Source organism: Ruditapes philippinarum, unplaced genomic scaffold (assembly GCF_026571515.1).
Source record: "Ruditapes philippinarum isolate M1 unplaced genomic scaffold, ASM2657151v2 ctg6190_1_1_1_1, whole genome shotgun sequence".
Lineage (NCBI taxonomy): Eukaryota > Metazoa > Mollusca > Bivalvia > Venerida > Veneridae > Ruditapes > Ruditapes philippinarum.
In genome coordinates, this window is record NW_026855432.1 from 10520 (window position 1) to 16604 (window position 6085).

Consider the following 6085-nt stretch of genomic DNA (forward strand, 5'->3'; position numbering starts at 1 on the left):
GGACGCAAAATTCTGCGTCCCGTAAAACCTAGATCTAAACACTTCAATTAGACTCAGTGGACATGTCCTCGATCAATTTTATTGTAAAATTACACCCAACAAATTAAACTTGCCTCGTATGAGTAATATTTTCCGTTGAAAATATCACCAGACACTCTTCTTGTAAAACGTCATATTTTAAGCTAGGGAGCAACCATTAAACATAACAATAACAACATAGGTCATAGATCACCAAATTTTAAATTTTCTTAGGATAATGGACACGTCGTCGATCAGCTAATTTTGACATGATAATGTAAAAAAATATTTAAACTAGTACTTGTATGACAAAATTTGGAGTTTATATTTAAAAGAAATGTGAATAAAATAGAAATGAATTATTTGAGATCTTTTACTGGGATCCATGCGTTTATCACCTCCATATGACTGATAATAATCTCTCTTGCAACATTTTTTAAAAATAATCTAGAATGAGGACAGCCTCTTGATGCCATGAATGTTGCATAATTTATCAGAATTTGTTCATCCGCAGGCTTTAACATACACTCTTCCCCAAATTTTGTAATATAACCCTTGTATTTCCCATTGATCAATGGTTCTGTACAGTGGTGTAAGGAAGGCCTAATTCAATAGCTGCTTTACGTATGGAATAGCCCTGGGTCACAAGATGTTTTGCCTCACTATATATTTGATCTGGGTGGGTCCTCTGAGACCTAGGCATTGCTGAAAATTGAGTGTCACCAAAGGGGAAAAATATAGTGGTGTTAAACCAAGGGAAAAAACAGTAAAATATAGTGGTTTGTAACCTATGTGTTTTTCTATCCTTTAATTTACTATTTTTTTACTTTTGATATTATGTAAAATTATCTAATTATTCTTAGGAAAGCGGAAAATATGTATTTTGGGCAAAATATGCATATATTTAGCATCTTTTCTTAGTGGCTGATCCCTGACCTAGATTACTGTAGGAAATCGACCCACCCCCTTCCTGGGAAAAGAGCTAAAAGCTTACTTAATTTTATTATGTAGGAAAAAAATTTGTATAATTATCAAAAGTAGTTATTTTTTGTCATTTTTATATATTTTGTATAAATATTAGAGCTAAGGAGAAAAGATGCATTTACTTTTTTATTGGGTAATTTCTACTTTCACTTTGCCATTGTTTTTAGAATCGTCTGCTGCGTGAACTTTGACCTCACATAAATACTCTTCAGTGGGAGTTTAGTAAAGTACTTACATGTGTTGGAAAAACAAAGCAAAGAAAGTTAGTGTTTTATCAAGTTTATTTGAAAAAGATACAAAAAAACAAAATTTTGATCGAGGACCTGGCTGATCGAGGACGTGTCCAATCACTCTAAATCTCTTTTTTTCTAATTTATATCAATTCATAATAAACTTACCCATTTATTTATCATCTAAATACTTTAATAATAATGTAATTATAAAAATAACAATGGGGAGGAACTGTCTCCTAATTTGCAAATATGCAGACAGTTCTCCCCCAAAATAGGGAGAGAACCGTCAGGGGAGGAACTGGTAAGGGAGAGAATAGTCCGACTACCATTTAGGATGAACTAGTTTAAAATGATATGTTATTAAAAGATTCCACCAGTTTTGGAACTACTGCTCCTTGATCAGAACTAAAAGTCAACAACATTCAACCCTCTAGAAATCAAACGATAATTATCTTACCGTAGCGGTGTGCCTCGCCTGAGGATTGGCAACACATAATTTATTCATGTTCTTCGATGAACTACCACCCATGCATAAAAACAAGAAAACACTTGAAGCGGACACTATTGTGCCAATTAAAATAATGTTTTTATTTGTTGTCAGTGTAAAATTATCTAACATCAAATTCAGATAATTAATTCAGTTTGTTTCCTCGGATGCTGACTTTTGCCGGACGTAGTGTAAAACGTCACAAAACTTTGTGTACTAAAGTACCCCTAAGAAAACAAAACACCAACAAGAAAATGGTTTCAGACAACAACAATAACCCGTCTGAACAAGTATCTAGAGTCATATGATATTTTGTGTGAAGAGTAGGGTGGTTTTAGAAAAAATAAGGTACAATAGATCATATGTTCTCTCTAAAAATGTTGCTTGATTTTTATTTATCAAGGGGTAAAAAATTTAGGCTTGATGTACAGACTCAATCAAAGAGTCCTAAAGAATGTCCAATACGACAAAATTGAAAATGTTGCAGACTCGGTTTGATTGAGCCTGTTCGTGGACGGTACTGGAAAGTGCAAGTTACCGTCCACGCCCCCTAGCACCGGCTTAAGCAGAATTCAACATTTAACACGAAAATGGTAAAATTTTGAATTTAGAAACATCCGCAGATGTGTTCATACGGCGGTTATCATGGAACATTCAATGTGACACAGTAGTGCCATTCCATGCAAAGCGGCGTATGGTCCCCAAGTAAAAGATTGCTTTTGCCCTAAACGAGTAAAAATGGGCGGAACTAAATAAAATGGAATTTTGAAAGGGGATCTGAGGTTATGAAGCCTGCATATTACAGATAAGACAAATTTAAAAAGCAGGCAACATATCCTAAGGGTGATAATACAGTATTCAAGTAGGAATACTGGAACCACCCAAGTAGAAAATGACCAAAAAGAAGAAACCAAAGTAGGAATACTGGAACCACCCAAGTAGAAAATGGCCAAAAAGAAGAAACTAAAAGTCAACACAACAATAATGTCGTGCTGAACGATCTTCAAGGATCGAAAATATAACATCATTGAGTCTGCAATTCTCTTATAATTGTGTTGTCATTAATGCTTCCGAGGGATCACTTTGTTTCCAGATTTTTATACTTCACAACAGCAGGTGTCAAGTGCTGTGTGGCATGGCAACTGTAAAAAGTTGTCCCGTATTTCACTTCAGTGTTGTTATATTTTTCTTGTCCTTCGGGATCATTGATGCCAGAACTATTAAGTGTTGATAATTGAGTACCGCTCAAGCCGGTGCTACGGGGCTTGAGGGATGTTGCACGTATTCATTATCCCTCATGTACAGACTCAATCAAACCGAGTCTGCAATTTTCTTATAATTATGTTGAGGTTAATGCTTCCGAGGAATCACTTCGTTTCCAGATTTTCAGAATCTGTCAGCAGCTGTATTTAACATCTCATAAAAAATTATAACTGTTTTTACTACAACTTAATAAAACAAACATTTTAAATTTTAGTACATCATTTTTGGATTTTCAAATTACGGTCAACAACAATTCTTTTCACACGAAAATCAGCATGTATGATGAAAGAGATGACTTTGATTTTAGATGGAAATGTACCGCATGCAACATCTCACGGGTTTATGTATCTCAGTTAATTAGATTTGCTAGAGCTTGTAGCAACGTATCGAGATATTTTCATTGCTAGCAAGCTACTTAAACAGGGCTACCGCTATTATAAATTATGTAAATATTTTACAAAAAAAAAAAATATGAGGATGTTATTTATATCACCCTTGTAGGTGATTTTCTTGCTGCTCTGTCTTCCTTTAAGACATTGAGTACTTTTGTTACGGTCATTGAGTTTTTTTTTACATATTACTACATGATCATTTCGTTTTTTTACTTATTTCATCTTTTGTAACCATTACAACTGTTAAAATTTCACTTGGCGGGGAATCATTTTATTTACACTTTCTCGTTTATAGGAACATGGTGATGCTTAGCGTGACGTTTGGTGCACCATTCACCGGTTTTAACTCCCCAGTAGTGCTTATGCTGCTGACCTTTCCAAGGTTGCACCCCTCTGTGTTCCTCAGATGTATGTCTTTGCTGTTTCATACTGTTTTTGGTGACACTTTTGTTTGTGTCCCTTGGCGTTTTGCCCCTAGTTTTTTGTTTTGTTTAAATTTTCCCCTTCCTTCCCCGAATCTCGTGTACCCTCCCCCTGTGCCCTTTAACTTTGTGGGCCTTTTAATTAATCAATTATTCTTTTCTTTAATTTCCTTGTCGGTTACTATTAACTCCTTTTAATATCATTTAAGTGATTATCCTGTCCGTGCTCTGCCTTGCGCCCTGTCCTGTTCGGGGTCCTCCTGGGCTCCTTGTCGCTTGTTCTTGTTGCTGGGTCGTGTGGAGGTTGCGTTCATTGAACACCACCTTTCCTTGTTGATCTTGTCTATCATGTTTTATTCTTTGATTCTTTGGAGTGTTTGTACAAACTATTAATACACTGCAGGTTATTATTTACATAACCTGCGTACACCATTAAATGGAACACAACATTATTACTAGAAAAATATCTATTCACTATAATGTTTATACTTAAATGTTTAATGTTCTTTGGGCTGAACACAGTCATATTACCCAGAGACTTATATGGACCTGAGGCTGATGACTGCCTAAAGTCCGATAAAAAAAGGCCAATCCTTTATAAATTATCTGAATTTTTGTCAATTTTATTAAAGAACTGACGTAAACTATAATGCATTGCTTTGGACGTACTTCCTCTGTTTATTGTTGCTGCTAAAAGAGAGCTTTAGATTAGGTATGTCCGTCGGTTATTAATAGTGTATAATTCATATACTTTAAAAAACTTTCCGCGTTAGTGTTTGAGAGTAATTATATAATGTGCAAGTGATTTGAAGTCAACGACCTTAACCATTGATCGGCCAAGGACGCTCCACGATTTTAATAAAAAAAAACTAAAAGTAAATATTCAATTTTATTTATAAAATAAGTAAATTGGGCCATTTTTACTGACGAAATAAGTATTTTCTCTTAATCATACCCTAACTGAAATTTTCTTTCCGGCTAGTCTTTCAAATTTTAATGGAATTTACTGATGTAATGGCATTGACTAATTGTGGTAGGCCTTGAGGATTAAAGTTTTTTTTAAGATTTCATTCAATACTGTCATGGCTCATGAGAACATGTGACATAAAATCAAAATTGTGAACATAACAACCGGAACACAGACAAAAATATACTTAAAAACAGGAGAATTAGTGACAATCATATTGTACCCGTACAATAAAATAAAGATGTGAGTAAATTCTTAATAATAAATAAAATTTATGCTTCATTAACAAAATTTTCTAGGAGACTAATAATACAACATTATATTATATGCAAGTTGTAACTATTTCTGTACAAAATAAAGCAAGTTTTTTTTTTAATTTGACTTGTTTTACTATTCATAAGATCTTCAAGTTCCAATGCATTTGGGTATCTATAATAATACGGTTTCTTAAATATACGTCTGCTATAAACAAAATGTGAACAATAAAACATAATGAAATTCGTCACCCAGTTGCTTTGACTCACATAAAGTGCATATACGTAAATCCCTCAATTAGCATTTTATGATTCATACATCTAAATTTTAACAAAGCTGTAGACAGTTGCCAAGGAAGTATTTTAAAATAATTTTTCAAATAAAAAATCTGAATTATATAAACGGTAGTTTAAACATTTGCTTAAATACTGGACATAACTGTTCCAACTGTTATCAAAGTTTAAATTTAACAAGACTTTTGAAATTAAGCGGACTAAGTACAGATTGACTTAACCAATAATTTGATTAACCAAGTTCGTCCAAAGTAACCTCAACAAAAAAGAAAGCCACGGTAATTCAGTTCAATATCTAACATATTCAGAGTATGCAGATTTATATAAAATATTAAAAAATCTTGGCATCTAAAGTTACTACTAAAAAGCTTAATTACACCATATATGCAGTAGTTTATAATTCTACTTTTTATTTGCAAAGATATCGAAGTAACTCCAAGTTCACTATATAACATACAATTGGGAGTACTTTACTAGAGGTTAGGTATAATTTTGTAAAATTTAAGCTGAAACTGATCAATAAACTTCTTTTTCTATTCCCCAAACTTCAGAGCCATAACAAAGAGGAGGAACAATCATATTGTATTAAACCAGTGGATCTGTAGATCTAAAGATAGTGACAATTTCTAGCTTTTTTATCACAAAGAACATAGCTTCTGAAATTTAGCTTTCCCCACCTTTGTTTTTGAAGAGTTCACATTTAAATTTCAAACATTACAAACATAGCCTGAAGCTCGTATAATTTGAAGAATTACTTGAAACAAGTTATGG